General features: G+C 45.3%; 1 protein-coding gene across 4 annotated transcripts in view; it reads right to left on the bottom strand.

Moving 5' to 3' along the window:
• Positions 1 to 554, bottom strand: part of CDK4 (cyclin dependent kinase 4) — a 49,489-nt gene extending 48,935 nt beyond the window's left edge. For all 4 annotated transcript variants that reach the window (XM_030196582.1, XM_030196583.1, XM_030196581.1 and 1 more), the window contains exon 1: positions 338 to 554. The gene's annotated coding sequence lies outside the window, so the exon portion shown is untranslated. The remainder of the gene's footprint in view (positions 1 to 337) is intronic.
• Between the last annotated feature and the right edge of the window lie 21,549 nt (positions 555 to 22,103).

Here is a 22,103-nt window from a genome sequence, read left to right as displayed (position 1 = left end):
ATTGAAGAGAAAAAGGCAGAGTGGTATGTTCGGGGTTTAGTCCTTAACGTGCAAAAAAAAAAAAAAAAAAAAATCTACCTCTTTTGTATTTTAGAAGTACGACCAAAATATAAACTAATTTCCATCCAGTCATAAATGTCTGCTACATCTGCCCTGAGGTTTGATCCTATGAAAAAAAAAATTTGCAAAGCTAATAAACTGGACACAAAGGCTTTGAAAAAAAAAAGAGCAAGAAAATACTTTTCAAGATCAGAGTGATCGCTCTTTTTTTTTTCAGGCAATTTGGAGATGAAACCCCCCTCCTCCTACAGATCAGATTTGGAGAGAAAGCACTTACCGCACTCCTCGGCTCAAGAAGTCATTGCAAACTCCCCTCGGCGGCGCCCCCTGCCCCGGTTCCCATGCAGTCGGTCCAGCCCCTGCTGCTGAGCGACTCGCGAGCCAGATGGTAACAGCTGGCCCCCGATCACTAGCGTGGTGGTGGGGTGGCGGGAGCTGGAAGCAAGACACACTTCCTGCAAAAGGCTCCGCCCACTCGACTAGGGGGTGTTGCTTGTTGACTTAGCTCCGCCCCAATAAAATTGAACCTTCTTTGTGTTTGGTTGCGCTTAGTTTCTTCTCTACACGTGCGTTGCGGCGGTGGCGGAGGTTCTACGTTGATGGTCCAGTTGGCAAAAGGTTTGATGTACTAGGGGGGTTTTCCCCCCTCCAAAGACAGAGTGGCTGCAAAGCCTTAGTAAAAAAATCACGTCGAAAAATAGAATATATTTTATGCTAGACGTTGTTTGCTTCCTTCGGGATTAAGGGGAGGGGCAAAAGGTGACGACATCATATTGGCAGCGGGCACAGGGGAATCAATTCAACATTAGTCCCTGCAATATTGGGGAGAGGGCCGGCCGAAGCAATGCACACTAACAAGCTACACCAATGGGTATTGGCTTGCAGCCAGGTATGGTGGACACACTGAACTGGGAAATGGAGAGGTAGAAATTGGAGTTTCCAACAAAATAAATTCAGGGATATGAAGATTCTGATTCTCTGGTAAAATGCAGACTTGAGGGGTTGAAAATAGTGGTACCCTGAGTCTCTAGTCCCTGGGGGCTAGTGATTATATCTGTGTCCTCCCAGCCTTGCAGCACTGACTTGATGGGCAGGATACTATAAATCCCACACTGTTTTGGGATATAAGTTCAAATAGAGAGCTGCACGGCTTCCGTCCCCGCGGGAATCCCGCGAAACCCGCGGGATTCCCGCAGGGACGGAGGCAGTTCCTGCGGGGTTCCCGCGGGGATGGAAGCACTTCTGCGGGGTTCCCGCGGGGACGGAGGCAGTTCCTGCGGGGTTCCCGCGGGGATGGAACCAGTTCTGTGGGCTTCCCGTGGAAGTGTAAGCTGCACCTGCACCAGCCTCTCATCTACCGAATACCAATTTATTTGAGTGCTGTCTCTTCCTCCTCTTCTTCCTTGCTTTAACAGCATAAATGTGGAAAGTCTTCCATTAAGGAGGTGGTAGAGTCACAAATGATGACGGAATTCAAAAAGGCGTGGGATGAACACAGAGGATCTCTAATTAGAAAATGGAAGTTATATAAAAGCTAACCTTAAATGGCTGCATGTGTGTGTGGATATGTCAAGTGACACTTAGATGGCGACTCTGGCTGTGATGAACTAGAGCTGATACCTGGCAGACTTGTATGGTCTGTGTCTCATACATGGCAATCTGGTGTAGGATGGGCTGGAAAGGGCTTAGACAGCAACTTCAGTGGCTGGAACATAAGGACAGTGCTGGACAGACTTTTACGGTCTGTGTCCCACAAATGAGAACATGAATAGGCTGGAGTGGGCTTCGATGGCAACTCCAGCAGTTGGAACATAAGGATGGGGCCAGATAGACTCCTGTGGTCTTTGTTCCAGAAACACGAAAGAAAGACCATAATCAAGTATATAATATCACACTCGTTGATTTAATGATGAATTGATCATGAGTGTGACTATTGGGCAGAGTGGATGGACCGTTCAGGTCTATTTGCTGTCACTTACTATGTTACTGTTAATCCTCTTTGCTCCCAGGCTGGTGCACAGACCTCAGCTCTGACACAGGCACGAGAATCAGATGTCACCTGACCTACTGGCGCGTGCATGTGGCGTGAATGGACTCATCCTCAGCACACACTGTCAGTGAATCAGAGACAAATCTTACATGTGCGCACCAGAGTGTTCCAAGTTTCAACTTCTATTCCTTCCTTGCCTATAGTGCTGTGGCTCAAATCCAGAAAAGGAGCTGACTGGAACTTTCTTTTATGTACTATTAAATTCTTACGGGGATGGGTGGGGATGGGTTAAATTCTTGCGGGGACGGGTGGGGACGGGTTGGGATGGTTTTAATTTTTGCGGGGATGGGTGGGGACGGGTAAGATTCCAGCGGGGATGGGTGGGGACGGGTAAGATTCCAGCAGGGACGGGCGGGGATGGGTAGGATTTCTGTCCCCGTGCAACTCTCTAGTTCAAAACCAGGCCTGGCCCAAAGTCTTCAGCCTGGAACTGGGTAACTTGGCATCTCTGGCCTCCCATCTCCTTCAGCCCCCTGTCCCTTCCTCAGCAGTGCAGGCCCAGCTGACAGGAGAGTGCAATTGTCTCACTTCTTCCATAACCTAACATAGTAAGTGACAGCAGACGGCAGACCCGTACTGTCCATCCAGTCTGCCCAACAAGATAAACTCATTTAGGCGGTGAGAGTCTGATATGTACGGACAGGGAGAGGGATCTTGGGGTGATAGTAGCTGAGGATCTGAAGGCGACGAAACAGCGTGACAAGGCGGTGGCCATAGCTAGAAGGTTGCTAGGCTGTATAGAGAGAGGTGTGACCAGCAGAAGAAAATAGGGTTTAATGCCCCTGTATAAGTCATTGGTGAGGCCCCACCTGGAGTATTGTGTTCAGTTTTGGAGGCCGTATCTTGCTAAGGATGTAAAATGAATTGAAGCGGCGCTATGAGAATGGTATGGGATTTGCGTTACAAGACGTATGAAGAGAGACTTGCTGACCTGAACATGTATACACTGGAGGAAAGGAGAAACGGGTGATGTGATACAGACGTTCAAATATTTGAAAGGTATTAATCTGCAAATGAACCTTTTCCGTAGATGGGAAGGCGGTAGAACTAGAGGACATGAATTGAGGTTGAAGAGGGGGCAGACTCAGGAAGTTTTTTTTTTCACGGTGAGGGTGGTGGATATGTGGAATTACCTCCCGCGGGAGGTGGTGGAGATGAAAACGGTAACAGAATTCAAACATGCGTGGGATAAACATAAAGGAATCCTGTTCAGAAGGAATGGATCCTCAGAAGCTTAGCCGAGATTGGGTGGCAGAGCCGGAGGTGGGAGGCGGGGCTAGTGCTGGGCAGACTTCTATGGTCTGTGCCCTGAAAATGGCAGATACAAATCAAGGGAATGTATACACAAAAAGTAGCACATATGAGTTTATTTTGTTGGGCAGACTGGATGGACCGTACAGGTCTTTTTTGGCCGTCATCTACAATGTTACTTGATATGCGATACTTTATATATATATACTCGAATTTGATTTGTCCTTGCCATTCTCAGGGCACAGACCGTATAAGTCTGCTCAACACTCTTCTTGTACTAAAAGTTCTGAAACTAACGTCGAAGCCCCTTAAAATTTACACTCAAGCCCATCCCTATCCAGTCACGATCAGGGCGTAGACTGTAGAAGTCTGTCCAGCACCGGTTTCGCTTCCCAATTACCAGCGTTGCCACCCAATCTCCGCTAAGATTCCATGGATCCATTCCTTCAAAACAGGATTCCTTTGTGTTTATCCCACACATGTTTGAATTCCATTACCGTTTTCATCTCCAACACCTCCTGCGGGAGGGCATTCCACGTATCCACCACCCTCTCCTTGAAAAAATACTTCCTGACATTACTCCTGAGTCTGCCCCCCTTCAATTCATGTCCTACTACCGTGTTTCCCCGAATATAAGACACTGTCTTATATTAATTTTTCCTCCCCAAGACCCGCTAGGTCTTATTTTCAGGGGAGGTCTTATTTTTTTTCGGGGAAACATCGGGGTCGCCGCCTCCACCCAAGGTCGCCCCCCCCCAACCGAGGTCGCCGGGACCCCCTCCACCCGCCCTCCGTCGCTCCCAACCTGAAACGCCTCCTTTCACCTTCCTTCGCAAGTTCGGAGCAAGCAGCAGCAGGGCAGACCTCTCCTTCTGTACCTCGCCTTCGCCTGACGTTACGTTACATCAGGCGAGGGCGGAACACGGAAGGAAGGAGTGGCCTGCCCTGCTGCTGCTTGCTCCGAACTTGCGAAGGAAGGTGAAAGGAGGCGTTTCAGGTACTGGTAGTTCCGGGAGCGATGGAGGGCGGGTGGAGGGGGGGGGCGGCGGCGGCGGCCTTTGTCCGGCTCTCGGCGGCACTGCTTCAGGTAGGTCTTACTTTCGGGGGAGGCCTTATAATACAAATTTGCAGCAAAACCCCGGTAGGCCTTATTTTCGGAGTAGGTCTTATTTTCGGGGAAACACGGTACCTTCCCATCTCCAGAAAAGGTTTGTTTGCAGACTAATACCTTTCAAATATTTGAAAGTTTATCATGTCACCCCTGTTTCTCCTTTTTTCCAAAGTATACGTGTTCAGGTCGGCAAGTCTCTCCTCATACAGTTTGCAACATAAATCCCATACCATTTTCATAGTTTTTCTTTGCACTGCTTCCAGTCTTTTTACATCCTTAGCTAGATACGGCCTCCAAAACTGAACACAGTACTTAAAGTGGGGCCTGACCAACAACTTGTAGAGGGGCATCAACACCTCCTTTCTTCTGCTAGCTATTCCCCTTTCTATGCAGCCTAGCATCCTTCTGGCCATGGCCGTCGCCTGGTCATCTCGTCATTTAGGGCTCTTTTTTGGGACTTGTTTATGAAAAAAAAGGGTCCAAAAAAAGTGACCCAAATTCACGCTAAAACGCCTTTCTTTTTTCAATTATCGGCCAAGGACGCCCATCTCTCCTCGGCTGATAAACACACCCCAGTCCCGCCTTCACCACGCCCCTGTCAACTTTGGCCGTTTTTCGCGACAGATTGCAGTTGAAGACGCCCAAAATCGGCTTTCGATTGTATACCGATTTGGGCACCCACGGGAGAAAGATGCTCATCTCCCGATTTGGGTCGAAATATGGGCGTCTTTCTCTTTCAAAAATAAGGCAGTCTATGTCTCACACTGTATCACATTCACTCTCTATGTGTCACACAGTCACTCACACACTCAGTCTCACAGAGAGTCTGTGTCTCACACACACTCTCTCGCACACACTGTATCTGTGTGAAACACACTCTCTCTCACACTATGTCTCACATACGCACTTGCACACACTCTAATTCTCACACACACACTCTCTCACAGACACACTCGCACCCAGACTCACTCTCTCTCTCACACACACACAGTCGCACATTCACTCTCTCTCACACACAGTCAATCTCACACATACTCTCTCAAGCATACACACTCCGAGGAAAACCTTTGCTAGCGCCCGTTTCATTTGTGTCAGAAATGGGCCTTTTTTTACTAGTTGTACATAAGCTATTGAGATCACATAGGTGCTGTGTTCAGATGTGATTTTTGTCTCTGATGTGACCAAGGCCAGATTTATGCATAGACAACTGACTCCAGAACCAAATTGTTTAGATGCCAGGGAGGGTGTGATGCCACCATGTGCGATGTTTAACTGATCCCAGGCACAAATTTGGGCAAAGGTAATGCAGGCAGTGGCCCCCAGTGCCAAATCTGAATAGGCACCAGTGTTGTTACCACAGCTGTGCTTATCCTGTCCAGTCAGATGGGCAGCAGTGCTGCATTTGCACAAAGAAAAGGCAGCATGGGGCTGCCACTATGGAAATCCAGGTGAGTTGCTTTAAGGCCAGTCCTCGGGGCACATCCAGCCACTCGGGTTTTCAGGATTTTCACCCTCTGGTTTATTTAACTTTGTGTTATTTTCTGGTGTGTGTGTTTCTATGTGAAAGTTATGTCCTATTATTGAGGGGGTTCTTTTCTATTTTATTTAATACATTTATACCCCACACTTTCCCACTTAGTTGCAGGCTCAATGTGGCTTACACAATGTAGAAAAAATGCAAATAGACAATATAATAGTAATCCTGTAAGTAACTTGAATATAAAGCAACAGATGTAATAAAAAAGTACAGTAATGGTCCATGAGATTTGCTGTATCATAAGAAGTAGTAAATTAAGTTGGGTCTGAGGGGTAAGCCTTCTTAAACAGTGTGGTTTTCAGTGACTTCCTGAAGTTAAGATGGTTATGAATTGATCTGACGGTTTTAGGTAACGCATGCCATAGTTTTGTACCTGTCTCTTCGAGAACACCTACTGCAAGGACCAAAACACCTGAATTCACACACACTATAGAAAAGCACCAATTCAATGTCTTCTGAATTCTCTTCCCCATTCTTTCACCACACTTAAAACCACCCTTACAGATAAAACTGTTACACCCTAATATCCTTCGTTATTGTCCTATCGCCCTATCATTTCCCCATTGTCACATTCAATTGTTTCTATTCCTAGATGATATTTCGACTTTGACTTTGTCTTCCCACAACTCTTTACAATGTACCCATAATCGTATTATGACCATTTGTATTTCCAGTATTCAAAACGTACTGTAAGCCACACTGAACCCGCAAATAGGTGGGAAAATGTGGGATACAAATGCAATAAATATATAATATATATAAGAAAAGCTGGATGCATAGGTTGACTTTTCTTATGTTTTGTTTTAAAATTTTTATTGTAAACTGCTGTGATCTTTAAATGCCTAATAAACATCAACATGTGTAAGAGATAGATTAGCATACATTGATGCTCATTTTCAAAGCACTTAGCCTCCCAAAGTTCCATAGAAACCTATGGAACTTAGAGGCATATTTTCAAAGCACTTTGGGAGGCTAAGTTCCATAGGTTTCTATGGAACTTTGGGAGGCTAAGTGCTTTGAAAATGAGCTTGTTAGCCTCCCAAAGTGCTTTGAAAATATGCCTCACTGCCTCCTCTGCATGCAAATCGTTCTCATGCATATTCACTGTGTATATCCAGAAACCCGACTGGCTGGGTGTACCCCAAGGGCTGAATTGAGAAACAACTGATCAGTGGTTCTCAAACTTGTTCTGGGAGACCATCAGCCAGATGGGTTTTCAGGATATTCCCAAAAAATATGCATAAGAATGATTTGCATATAAGAGAGGCAACAGGCATGCAAATCTGTTCATTCATATTCAGTAAGGATATCTTGAAAACCCAACTGGCTGGCGGTCCCTCAGGACAGGTTTGAGAAGCACTGCACTAAATTATGACATCTGCAGCACTGATTTCAGTGGGTGGAACAGGAATCCCAAACCTGCCCTGGAGAACCACCAGTCAGTCAAGTTTTCTGATTACCCACAATGAATATGCAGGAGATAGGTCTGCAAACCAAGGAGGCAGTGTATGCAAATCAACGCATGTATATTCATTGTGGATATCCTGAAAACTTGGTTGTCTGGGAATCACTGGGGTAGAATCAAGGACTATATAGCACAGAGTGAATATGTTACCAACAGTATTTGTTACCAATAGTACTGAAGTTTTATATGTTAGAGCATAGAATGTACACGTGTACTGCATTGATGCCAATAAAGATAATTAAAAAAAAAAGAATCAAGGACTATAAATACCACACTGCTTTGGGATGTCAGTTCAAAACAAATTAAAACAAAAATGGGAAAATAAGTTGATACCTTTATAGTGGATGAATTTAAATATTTTTGACTAGCTTTCTGATATTTAGATATTGTCATCTTTTCCTCATACTGTCCTGATGGAGGTTTTGGCCTGTGAAAGCTAGTTAGAAACTGTATTGTTAGTTCAGTGAAAAGGTATCACGTTATATTCCAGTTTTTGTTTTTATTCATTAAGCGTGCATGCGTGTGTGTGTGTGTGCTGAGGAGAAGGGGTGTCAGTTTCCCCACAGAGTGCATATTTTTCTGGAATGACAGGGGGTGGGGTTGTGTGCATGCATGCGCTAAAAATCTCCCCCTTGAAAATTGCTCCCTGTGGGAACTAGTGTACTCTGGAGAGGTTTGAATATCCATTTGGGAGGGGGAAGTCATGCTAGTGATACAGCCGACATATGGCCTACAGTATGCCATCTGGCAACTCTATTCAATCAGGACGTTTCACAGATTGAGGCAGAGACTGACAAAGCCGAGGCAAGTACAGTAAGATCAGTGAAAACAGCTCTGCTGAAGCCATTTCTCACTAATCCTGAGAAAGAAAATGATTGTCCCCATTCTGTTCGTGAATAGATTTGACGACATTGATGGAAAGCCCACAGTACCACCATGAACAGTGGCCTGTCTTGGCATTGGTTGTGTGTGTGTCAGCTGTCTCCAGGTCCTCAGAGATAGGCTGATCCAGTCCTAGTTTTGTTCCATATTAACCATGTGGTTGTAATTGTATGTGAAATGGGTGTCACTATAGCCTGGTGTCAGTTCCTATTTCTGGACATGCTGCAAAGCCATAGATATCAAGTTACCCAGTTCCAGGCTGGAGCAGTGGCGTAGCCAGACCTGACATTTTGGGAGGGCCCAGAGCTAATATGGGTGGGCATTAGGTGGGAGTACTGTTTCTTGGGATACTCCTTAATAATGCCTTAGAGTGTACTTGATGATGGATTTCTAAGTAAACAGTCTGTGCAACAGCTCTCCTGCATTAACACAAACTACATACTTGGTTCATGGAACACCGACATTTTTAAATACAGTGATTTTATCCCATATCTTAAACTCGACCAAATATGACTGCTATAAGGCAAACATGTCAATGGCACATATCCTTCAAACTTTGCTTTGTAACAAATGCAAATGCCTGATAAGCTGCATTCATAAAACAGGTAAATTCTGAAACTGACATTCCCATTTAAAAAGCCAGAGAAGTCAGACTCATATAGATCCCCACACGAACTACATGCACACAGAATCTTATACATCGGTCACATGCAGAACACAGACCACCCCTTACCAACTGCAGAATAAAAGACAAAAAAATTAGAAATCACAGAGATGCCAAGAACATAGATCACCCCTTACAAATTGCAGAATAAAACACAAAAAAATTAGAAATCCAGAGATGGCAAATTTCCCAGTTCCAGGCTTGAGATTTTGTGCAGTCCTGATTTAAACTTTATAACCCAAATCAGTGTGGGATTTGCAGTGCCTGATTCTGCCCATGGAAATCAGTGCTGCAAGTCCCATAACAATGGGGTGGTCAGAAATGCAGGACTATCCCAAAATCTCTAGCCTGGAACTGTAGCCCGGCATCAACCCTGCCCTTCCCCCTCCCCCATAGTTTGGCATCAACCGCGGGAGAAAAGGCAGCGACAGCGATAAAGCAGTGGCGTACCTAGGGTAGTTGACACCCGGGGCTGGTAATTTTTTAACATCCCCCTCCAAAATCCAGTACTAGGCATACCGAGAATACCATAGCATACCATAAACAGTCATTTCTACAAGTCGATTCCCACTTCAGGCACAGGCAGCTCCTTGTGACTCTGGGCAAGTCACTTAACCCTCCATTGCCCTATGTAAGCCGCATTGAGCCTGCCATGAGTGGGAAAAGTGCGGGGTACAAATGTTAAAAAAAAAAAGTCACACAAGGAAAAGGAAAGCATCTTAAACACTACAGTGTGCACTAGAACATCAATTCACCTATTGTAAAACGAAACCAGACAGAATAGTACAGATCATTGATCCTGCACAGTCAATGCCAACTGAAAGCCATGTCTTTTTCACAAACACAGATACACCCTAATCCACTATAGAATAAGTAATCATAAACTTTCTATTTAGACAAAAATTAAACTGAACCCCCAAGATGCCAGACTATGCATACAATGCAACACCACAGAAACAGAAAATGCCCCTTAGTATTGTGCAAAATATAAAGACAGCAGATGTAAATTTGAAAAAAACTAACAAATACCAATCACCACTTTACAAATTAACAAATAGAAATAAAGCAAATATAGAAAATAAAATAATACCATTTTATTTGACTAATACATTTAGCTTTCAGAGGCCAAAACCTCCGTCCTCAGGTCAATACAGTATAGTGCTGTTACAGTATCCTATCCTGACCTGAGGAAGGGGGTTTTGTTCTCTGAAAGTTAGTCAAAATGTATTAAAATTAGTCCAATAAAAAGATTACCTTATTTACATGTTCTATTTATAAACATTTATTAACACATCTACAATACTACTTTATCCTAAAGCAAAAAAAATAAAAATATATATTTTATTTACAGTTTGTTGTCTCTGGTTTCTGCTTTCCTCATCTTCTTTTCACCGTCTTCCTTCCATCCAGCATCTGTCTTCGCTCTGTCTGTGCCATCCAGTGTCTGCCCTCTCTGCCGTCCCTTCCATCCACTATCTTCCCTTTCTCTCTGCCCCTTCAATCCACCATTTGCCCTCCCTCTCCCATCCATCCAGGGTCTGCCCTCCCTCTTGCTGTCCCTTCTTTTCGGCCCCCAGTTCCAGCCCCATTATCCCACCTGCCCCTAGTTCCAGCCCCAGCCCACATCTCCCATCTGCCCCTCCTTTTCAGCCCCCAGTTTCAGCCTCACTATCCCACCAGTCCCCAGTTTCAGCCCCAGCCCTTTTCTCCCACCAGTCCGGAGCTTCAGCCCCCAGCCACTTTTCCCTGTCTCCCTTTCAGCCCCAGTCCCCAGTTTCAACCCCAGCACTTTTCTCCCACCAGTCCCAAGCTTCAACCCCAACCACTTCTCCCTGTCCCCTTTTCAGCCCCCAGTGCGCACAGTTTCAGCTCCTGCCCCTTTTCAGCTCCCAGTTTCAGTACTAGCCCCCTTATCCCACCTATCCTCCTTTTCAGCCCCCAGTTCCCTTCATCCACATGCCTTGCATTAGGGTCCCCCTTTTCAGCCCCAGACCCATTCTTCCACCTGCCCCAGGCAAGGTCCCATTCTCCCTCCTGCCCCCTTCTCAGACCCCAGTTCCAGCTCCAGGCCCCTTCTCCCATCTGTGCCCACCCCACCCAGACCCAGTCCCCTTCTCCCATCTGAGCCCCCCTCCCCGACCCAGTCCCACCTGCCTACCAACTCCATTGACAGACAGACGACCCTCTTCTCCTGCCACCCGGCACCCAGCCTTAAAAAAAAAATCGGTGAAGCGCCTCGCGTCTGCTCTGCTGTAAAGCAAGCAAATCGCCTTGTCGCGTCGGCCCTTCTCTCACTGTGTCTTGCCCTCATGGAAATAGGAAGTTACATCAGAGGGCAGGACACAGTGAAGGAAGGGCTGATGTGACGAGGTGATTTGCTTGCTTTACAACAGAGCAGACGCGAGGCGCTTTATAGTTTTTTTTTTTTAAGGCTGGGTGCTGGGTGGCAGGAGAAGAGGGTCATCTGTCTGTCGACGGAGCTGGTAGGTATGTGGAGACTGCGGTGCCAGTGGAGCAACCCCTCCCCCACCTGCTGATACCCGGGGCAGACTGCCCCACCCTTGGTATGCCAAAGGATGTTGGCTGGGTGGGCCTGGAGGGAAAGTGGCTGGGCCCGGGCCCGTCCAGGCCCACCCGTGGCGACGCCCCTGGGCTTGAGATTTTGGGACAGTCCTGGTTTTGAATTTATATCCCAGAGTAGTGTGGGATTTGTAGTGCCTGATCCTGCCCTTGAAATCAGTGCTAAAAGTCCCATAATGCATGATGGGATGCTCAAAAAGCCAGGAATATCCCAAAATTTCCAGACTAGAACTTCCAGCTGCCAAGTTACCCATTTCCAGGAGGGAGACTTTTTGCTCCATCCTGGTTTAGAACGTACACCTCAAAGAGGGGTGGGATTTATACTCCCTGATTTTACCTGTTGAAATCCATGGTGCAGGTCCAATAATGATAGGCTTGTCACATAGGCAGGAGTGGCCTCAAATCTCCTTCTTGGAACTGGGTAACTTGGTGGTTCTGTTTAATGCTGCATGTTGCAAGGAAGTCTGTGGTCTGGAATTAGTGTGAATCTACACCTAATAATTTTCCAGAGAGCCTCTATAAAGCCTAAACCCATACAAGGGACTGGAAGGTTAGTGGCTGAGACTACATGACCCTGATCTGGGAGGAAAAGTATCTTTTCCCAGAACCATACAGCAGAAAGGATTGCAACTCAAGCCAATGTGTTTTGCCTACTGTACTCAGGTAGCAGGACCTGGATCAGAGGGGTCCACTCGATTCCATAAAGAGAAACAGCCGGCTCTTCACTTCTGAAATCTGACCTGGAAGCTCTGACTCAATTCTAACATCAAGCTAGGTATCACTCCATGTGAACTCTGAAGGAGGGCAGACAAAAGAAAAAGAGTGAGGGGGTGCCTGGAGGTCCCCTCATACCTAAACTGAGGAGAGGAAGGGGCAGTAGAGGCTCAGATGAACTCAGTCCCCAGGAGAGATCCTGCAACCCATAAGGGAAGGGAATCCTACTCCAGCTAACACAGCTTAGGTCTAGAGAAACTGCCTGCAGCAACAGCATCCAGAAAGGAGCGAGAGAGATGACAGCAACGGAGAATCAGGTCTTCTGTCCAGGAGAGGATGAGAATAAAGCTGCTGTATATAATACTGTACATCTGCAACACCTAGAAAGGAGTGAGAAGAGAGCAAGGGAGAATCAGGACTTCTTTCCAGGACAGGAGGAGAGTAAAGCTGCTGTATATTATTATACACATAGGCAGTTGGTGGCTCAACTGTTTGGAAAGGCTAAAATGGCCAGGGTGAGGCCTAATTCCTTAATTGTCTGACAACATGCAGAAATAATGATCAGCAAAATAGTTGCAGATAATATCTAAATTTAATAAAAGCAAATGTGAAAGAATAAAGTGATAAAATTAAACAGTGCAAACCAGTAAATATAGATATAGGTCTCTTTTGCAACTGAATTAAAGTGGATTAAAAGAGTGTCAGTAGATGATTCCTATTCCTCTATAGAGGCCTGCAGTCAGTCAGCCTCCTTCTTTCTCACCTCTTCCACTTGCCTATAGCCTATCTGCTCCTCTCTTTCTTGCACACATCTTTCCTCCTCTCCTCCGACCCTCAGAGAACTTGATGATTTTGCTGTTTCATGAGATTGAAGGTCAGAAGATTCTTCATGAACCTCAGGTTGCTCAAACTCTGAGAGCTCCTTGGCTGCACAGTGTATTTGGAAAGCATGGGGCAAGGGGGGTGGGATGCGGTAAGGAAAGGAATTTGTTGGACCAGAGTGCAGAGATGCCAAGGGTTGCCCATCCAGAAGAGTGACACGTACCACCCCAATAAGTGAAATTGAAGGTTAATGAATGAGGTTTTTCTTTCAGTGCATTCAATATATACATTTGAAATGGTGGTGAAGGGACTGAAGCCCAAGAAAGGGCTGCTGGCTACTCTTATTGACAAGTCATGCCTTCATGTGCACGTTGAAATGGATTTCTGTGTCATGGATGACGTGTTACATATTTTAGACTCAATTCAAGCACTTAATACTAAACCACATTCACATCTATAGTAACAATTCAATTGTATTTAAAGATCCCTCATCTGGCAGTACCTCATAATTTAAACCTGATCACACAACACATTCTTCAATATTTTCTAAAACCCTGTCTGATATTATGATAAACTAAAATTAGATTAAAGTGTTGATGTCACCTCAGTAAGGCCAACACACAATTCTTCCACTATACAACACTATATACAAATGTGTTCAAAAACACACTTAGAACCTTACCTACTATACCATCACTACCTCCCAGAACTCAAAGAGCAACAATCTTATCTGTGAAAAGGCAGCACTGTAAATATTACACTGTGCCCTAAAACACCAATACACCATCTTTAGTGGAAAAAATAACACAAAACAAACATGACCGTAACAAGATCTCTACATAGGCACTATATGCTAGCAGAATACCATACCTTAGTCCAGTGATTCCCAAACTGGGTTCCATGAACTCTCTTCAGGGGTTCCTCAAGAAATTAGATTGTAGAATCTGTTTGTATGAACATATGTATGTTCTACGGTGTATGAAAAAATATTTTAGGGGTTCTGACATAGTAAAACATTTGAGAACCACTGCCTTAGTCACACACACACAAAACCCAGATATTGATTGACTCTGCGTTATCTTGTTGGACAGACTGGATGAACCATGCAGGTCTTTATCTGCCATCATCTACTATGTTAAGGGACCACACATCAGTAATAGAAGTATGAACAAAAGAAACTGAACTGGAAACCTCAGAAAGTCAGACTCTGCACACAATAGAGAAATAGAAACTTAACTGCAAAATACCACAGATATGCATTTCCAAAAACAAACATATTCTAACTAATAAATTCAGAATAAAATACTTTTTTCTACCTTTGTTATCTGAGCATTTTATTTTTCTATTTGCTTTGTTCCAAGTGTCTCTTTTCTGCTTTTCTTCCTGTCTTTGCAGGGTCTCCTGTCCATTTGACTTTTCTTCTCTCTCCATGTCCACTACTACTACTATTTAACCCATCTCCTTCTCCATCCTTATCTGTCATATCTGGCATTTCCCTTCTGTATAAGCAACAAACAAAGCAGAGGTAGTCCAGAGAAGGAGAAGACTCAGAATTTTCCACAAGCCCTCCCTCTCCCATATGTTCAGCATCTGCCCTGTCAGTGGCCTTATCCTCCCCTATTGTCAAGCATCTTTCTTCTGTGTCCCTATCTTGACCTGTCCTTTATTTTCGCCGAGTCCCTATCCCCTCCCCTATGATCAGCATCCCCTGTGTCCAACGTTATCCCCGTGTGTCTCTATTTCTTCTCTATCTAGCATTGCTCTTCTGTATCCCTGTCCCTATGCTCCATCCATGCCCAATATCTCTTCTTTGTCTCCCTGTCCTACCTCTCTGAATACCTGAGGCCAGTATCTCTGTCCTTCTCTGTTCCTCCCCCCCCCCCCAGCCCTCTATCTCTCCCTCTTAGGTCCATTATCTTTCCCCTTTTCCTTCTCCTTCATTATCAGTCCCATACTCTCTCTCCCTCCCTCCCTCCCATCTATTCCCCCTCCCCTACTGATCCATCTTCTATCACTCTCCCCCCCTCCCTCCAAATGGGTCCAGTCCCTGTCTGTCCTTTCCTCTCCCCCCCACCCCAGATCCAGTAGAGCAGCACCTTCTGCATCTCTCTTTCCCCCTTCATCTCGCAGGTCCAGCATCTGTCCCCTTTCTTCCTTCCTTCACCTCCTGATTCCAACATCCGTCTCTCTCCCTCCATACTCACAGTCCCTCTCACTTTTTCCTACTGCCACTGGTAACGGCACTGCTTCAATTAAATCAATCTGCCTCAGGGTTTTGGACCTTCTCAGTGATGCGTCCCACCCGTGTGGAAGCAGGAAGATGCATCAGAGAGGGTGTAATAAAGATATGTATGTTGTTTTTAATTAGATTTTAAATTATGCAATAGGAATTTAATATATAATTGCTCTAACCTGCACTGTGCCATGTTAAAGGAAATATACTCAGAACATTAGGACTAGGTTCTTATGCTTAGGTACAAATAATATTTATTTACAATACAGGTAATGCTTGTCACATGTTGTTACTCTCTCTTTATAATAAAACCAATAAAATATTTAAACAGACAATACAGGTAATGTTATAATTTTAGCTTTCAGTTTAGGAATCTTATATAAGAGAAATGTGCCACAAGATAAATATTGTTAGAAAGTCTGTTATTAATTATGCTGGATTAATATGAACTCATGCTGGTTGAGGCTCAGATCTATTCTTTCTGCTGCTGGATGGAGTGGTGAAGGAGGTCTAGTCGCTGTAACTTGATTGTGATCCTTGCTGAGACAGAAGTCCTCTATTTGCAGATTTGTTGGGAATGGAACCTGGAGAAAGTCTTATCTTGGGTGTGTGGAGTCCAGTGAAGGCCCAGAGAGTGCTGTGGAGGGAGGATCCAGAGAGGTGCAGAGAGAGTCCAAAGAGAGAGAGAATCCAGTTTTTATAATTCTTGTTGGGCCATAGGAATGGGTCATGTCGAGTATATTAACCCAATTAAAACTCGGGGATAGCTGAAACAAGTTCTTTCTGTTTTTTGAGATGGAGACATGGAAAAGTTGATTTAGCTGGTCACATGCTTCCTGGCTGACCAGCTACTGTGGTACACACCCCGGAATGTACTTGACAAGATTAAGGGAGTCATTGTCTGGGAATTTCAGGTAGATGGTCTTTTGTTACATCCAGCCTCTTTGATTGCTGTCAATATACAGATCCTGTTCTTGGAGAATGGTGGTGATTAACTCTCCTGTATCCACCCAGCCTGCTTTTGTTACACAGTGGTTGACCATTTAACAGTTCTATTGTTTCAGCCTTTCATAGTCTGAAGGAGGATGGGGGCCAGATCTACTTTCTGATTCTGAACAAGTTACATTCAAAGTCTTTGCAAACACTTTTATATATCCATATCCAACAAAATTCAAAACTCTGAAAATTCATCCTGCTACAAGGGCAGGACACACCATAGGGAAGGTCAGAAGCCCCAAGGCAGGCTGATTTAATTGAAGCAGTGCCACTACCAGGGACAATGGGGAAAAAAATGAGAGGGATAACTGGGAGGGAGGGAGGGGAACAGATGCTGGAACTGGGAAGGGTGGGACTTGGAAGGAAAGAGGAGACCCAGGAACCAGAATGGAGACAGAAAAAGACTGCTGGACCCAGGGAGAGATATGCAGGCACCAGGCGTGGCCCTGACCCAGACATCCTGGTAAGAGTTAGGGGCTTGCGGTTGAGGAGGCTTGGCCTCCCCAAGCCTCTTATACCGGGTGCCCATGACTGTACATTAGCAGCACCTAGAAAGGAGCGAGTGAGAGGAGTGCAAAGGAGAATCAGGTCTTCTTTCCAGAAGAGCAGGAGAGTAAAGGTGCTGTATATACTACTGTACACCTGCAGAAGAAATTATAACTGTCTCAAGTGTTCCTTGATAAATGCTTGTTCCTGAAATTTGACTCTATTGGTTTTTATTAAGTTTGTAGGTACAGTTACCTGACTATATGTGGTGTGGAAACACCCATATTGAGAATGTCAGAACACATTAACCAGGACTACAAGATCTGTTACAGTTCTCAACTGTTTTCATTTCAGGATTCATTTTTGCGTTTGCTTCCACACCAAACCAAATACTGCAATGTCATTGTGTTTTCATTAGTGATAGTCACTAGCATCCGGTTACTTGATTCTGAGAATGCCAGAAAAAAAATGTTTTTAACTAATCTGGATGGTATAAAAATCCTGAAACATATTTAGACAAGTTGAAAAATGTATATAAGAAAAGTGGGGGAATATCATGGCCTGGTATATACACATACCTCACCAACACCCTCCTTTTTAGACAGAAAAATACACTACCCCCTACAACACACACCATATTATTACTCTGTCATGTTTGTCTATATGTGCCACTTCCATTTACACCCTATGCTGTCTATTAAGATGTTTTATGGTGTATTGTGTCAACATTGTATCATACCGTTTCATAATATGTAGTGTTATTTTAAATATTTTCTTCTGCTGAAATTGTCTACTGCCAATATCCAGATTGCTCTTGTTGTACACCGCCTTGGGTGAATTTCTTCAAAAAGGTGTGTCTGTCAGAAATCAGGCTGTGGGTCCTGAGCCTCTCTCATAAGGACATCCAACCTTACCCCACACACCTAATCCCTGCAGTACTCATTTCCCTTTTCCCATACAATCACTCACATTATCCCTTCAGATATTGAAGACTCGCTTATCCAGCAAATATCTTTTATTCAGTAATCTTACTAACCACACACTTACACAAAATTAAATGCAGAAATCCTTTCTTAGTACAGAAAAGAGAAGACAGCTGTAGAAAAGATAATACAGTTACAGAGATATGCAATCAGAAATACCTAGGCATATAAGCTGGCAATTACTCTTGAGTGCATGCATTCAAAGGTTAACATGAAGAGGCTGGAGCCAAGACCATGAGGCACACAGGTGGTGGAGTGGAGGAGTGGCCTAGTGGTTACAGCACCAGTCTTGCAATCCAGAGGTGGCCAGTTCAAATCCCGCTGCTGCTCCTTGTGATCTTGGGCAGTTCACTTAACCCTCCATTGCCTCAGGTACAAACTTAAATTGTGAGCCCTCCTGGGACAGAGAAATATCCAGTGTACCTGAATGTAACTCACCTTGAGCTACTATTGAAAAAGGTGTGAGCAAAATCCAAATAAATAATAATAAAATAATAAGGTGGTAAATATATCCCAATAAATACCCTCTGCCAGTGTGCTTCCTTCCTTCTTTCTTCCCCCCTCTGCCTTTAGCTGAGTCCCTAGTCTTGGGGGTCACAGGCTGTGGCTGTATCTCTGTCTGCTCCAGCATCCCTTCCCCTCCCTCTTTCCCTAGTTACATAGAAACATAGAATCATGATGGCAGATAAAGGCCAAATGGCCCATCCAGTCTGCCCATCCTCTGTATCCCCTAACTCCTCCTTTTCCTAAGGGATCATGCTGCCTGTTTTTCCCCCTTTTATTTTCATTTGTGTTGCTTTGTTTCTTTTGTATTTCTCTTCATTTTAATGTTCTTCCTCTTTCCCTTATTTTATCTCCTTGGTCCATTTTATTTTTTATTTTTGTTAGATTTGTACCCCGTGCTTTCCCACTCATGGCAGGCTCAATGCGGCTTACATGGGGCAATTGAGGGTTAAGTGACTTGCCCAGAGTCACAAGGAGCTGCCTGTGCCTGAAGTGGGAATCAAACTCAGTTCCCCAGGACCAAAGTCCACCACCCTAACCACTAGGCCACTCCTCCATCTGCCTGTCTTTTAATGTTTACCTCCCTTTCTGTCTGTTTCTCTGCATTTGTTTTTCCTTCTCTCTCCCCTTTATGTATATTTCTTCCTCTTGTCTTCTATTTTTTCCTTGTCTGCATTTATTTCTTTCTGTCACCATCCCTTTCTCCTTTTTTTGAAGTCTCTCCCTCCACCTGCCTGTCTCCTTCTCGCTCTGCCATTTCAGTCTCAAGACTCTCTTGTAGGCCTCTAAGGGTGGAAAGTTAAGGTGGCCTGTCCATAATTTACCTTGGTAATAAATATAATTGTGCCTGATTTCCTGAGATTGTGATACACATTACTTCGCTAACCGTATTTTGTGCTCTGGAGCTGACCAGAACATTCTGACAGAAATGCAAAGCCGTTCCTGCAACCAGCTGATAAAGCTTGGCAGAAAAGAGGCATAAACTGTTCTCCTTTTATAAATCTGTTGTCATTGCAGAGCAATTGTTTACTTTGTGATAGAATTGTGCTGTGGGGCTTTATATCTCATATTCATTTCTTTACATATCTTTCTGTCTGTTTTGCTGTTTGCAGTGTTCCAGATAATTTGATTCAAGGCCAAACTGCAAAATGAAACAATCTGATTGGTTAGTGAAGATTCCATCTTGCTCTAGGAACAGAGGTTCTCAATTCAGATCTCAGGACATACCTAGCTAATTAGATTTTCAGGATACCCACAATGAATATTTGGATATTGAATCATTCAGGCTTTGATGCACATTGGGAAGAATAGTCCGAATCATAGTTACCTGATGCTAGGGTCCAATTTAGGAGTCAGCACCCAAAGAAAAAGATCTAGGTGCCGTTGTACACAATACACTGAAATCTTCTGCCCAGTGTGTGGCAGTGGCCAAAAAAGCAAACAGGATGCTAGGAATTATTAGGAAAGGGATGCAAAAAAAGTCCAAGAATATTATAATGTCTCTGTATCGCTCCAAGGTACAACCTCACCATGAGTATTGTGTTCAATTCTGGTCGCTATATCTTAAGAAATATATAGTGGAATTAGAAAAGGATCAAAGAAGAGTGACTAAAATGATAAACGGGATGGAACTCCTCCCATATGAGAAAAGGCTAAAGAGGTTGAGGCTGTTCAGCCTGGAAAAGAGATGGGTGAGAAGGGATATGATTGAGGTCTATATAATCCTGGGTGGTGTAGAACAGGTTGAAGCAGGGTACCTTCCCCCCCCCCCCCCCCCCCGGCGAGTCCTACACCCTTCCTCTCACTCCCCTACTTATTACTACATCGGACTTGGCAGCGCGAACGGTGCAGGCAGCGATTGAGAGAGGCTGGCAGTGTTGGAGCTTCCCTCTGCGAGTCCCGCCTACGTTGTTTCAACTTCCTGTTTCTGCATAGGCAGGACTCGCAGAGGGAAGCTCTGAAGCTGCCAGCCTCTCTCAATTGCTGCCTGCACCGTTCGCGCTGCTGAGTCCGACGCTGGCAGGCCATGGAGAAGGAGGATGGGCTGGGTGAAGAAGAATCGCTGGACATGGGAGAGGGGAGGGCAGGGGAGAGAGGAGAATCGCTGGATATCGATGGGAGGGGAGGGCAGGGGAGAGAGGAGAATCGCTGGACATCATGGGAGGGGAGGGCAGGGAAGAGAGAATTGCTGGACATCGATGGGAGGGGAGGGGAGGACAGGGAAGAGAGAATTGGTGGACATGGATGGGAGTTCAGACGGCCTATATAATTAACGGCTGAAAAGTAAAGTTTTAAACAGGCCCTTATCATGAAATGGTATAATTAATTGCTTCAAATTATTAGCAGATTGTATACAAAGCAATTAATCTCTCCCAGTTTCCTTAGAGATATGATAATATATTAGTTAATAAAAAACTTAAAGCTTCCCAGTGAGGCAGTTCAATAATGAATACTGTAGCTGGGTCACCCCTCCAGGACCCAGCCAGGCTCAACCCTGCTTAGCTGCCTTCTCCTTTACATGGCTGTTGCCTCACTCCACAGCAATCTAGCTGCGCTGAGCCTCAGCTCCAGGCCCTGAGAACTTCCAGGACTTCTTCCCCCTCCGTTCCTTTCACAGAGGCACATTCAAAGCACAACATTTATAAGTAAGAGCTTTATTTTCTTGCTTCCAGTCAACATAAACGCCCAGGAACACCTTAACTCCAGGTTGTTTAGGGCTTGCTGCCCAAAGCACAATTCAGGTTCAAAACAGTCCATATAACTTCACTTTAACCAAGACTACTTCTCTTAGGGAACCGTACATTATCAGAAAGAAAACACAGCAGCTTGGTAGGTTGCAGCCCCAGACCTTTTCAGTATGAAACAGTTTACATAGTCTTTCTTGCACCTTCTTACAGCACAGTTACACAGCTTCATTCCCACCTGGTTCAGGCTGGGGTTACAATTGTGCCCAGCCCTCTTTCTCTCCCAGGGGCTGCACCTGTTTCCTCTTTAGTAGAGATCTCCCCCAGCGCCTCAGCCTCTCTCCTCCGGTCTTCCACCAGTCTCTCCAAGGCACGGCTAGCCACCCTCTTACAGCAGCTTTTTGGGTTTGAGCCAGAGCTCCAATCTCCATCTGTTCTTCTAGTCCTTCAGTAACCTCCATTTTATCCTCCTCTTCAACTTCCCCCGCCCCCAACCTCTCCAGCTGGCCCTCATCACCTCCCTTAGAGACACAGGCGGTCGGTGGCCCAACCGTTTGGGGAGGCTAAAGGGGGTGGGGTTAGGGTGGGGTTGAGGGCGGGGCCAAGGGCAGTGCTTACCTCCATAATTGTGCTCCTGTCTCTCCCACTGTCTCCCTGCCACCAGCCAGCATGCTGCCTTGGTCCCTGACTCCCTGCAGCATTCTTGTGTTCACCCGTACCCGTCGCCGTCAGCGCTGCCATTCATTTTCACAGGCAGCCTCGCTCCCGCTCCCCTTTGCCGCGTCCACTCCTCCGGCTCTCTCTGATGCACTTCCTGTTAAACAGGAAGTGCATCAGAGAGAGCCGGAGGAGTGGACGCGGCAAAGGGGAGTGGGAACGGAGCTGCCTGTGAAAATGAATGGCAGAGCTGACGGGTATGGGTGAACACAAGAATGCTGCAGGGAGTCAGGGACTTAGGGCAGGCAAATTGCGAGGGGATGTTGGGTGGGCCCTGGCTGGGGGGGGTTACGTGCGGCGGGGGGGGGGGCAAGGAGGGCTGCCGTTCGGGGAGAGCAGGAAGGAAGGAGGGACGGTGGGAGAG

Source organism: Microcaecilia unicolor, chromosome 3 (assembly GCF_901765095.1).
Source record: "Microcaecilia unicolor chromosome 3, aMicUni1.1, whole genome shotgun sequence".
NCBI lineage: Eukaryota > Metazoa > Chordata > Amphibia > Gymnophiona > Siphonopidae > Microcaecilia > Microcaecilia unicolor.
The sequence above is the reverse complement of the archived record's forward strand: the minus strand, read 5'-3'. Positions and strand labels throughout refer to the sequence as shown.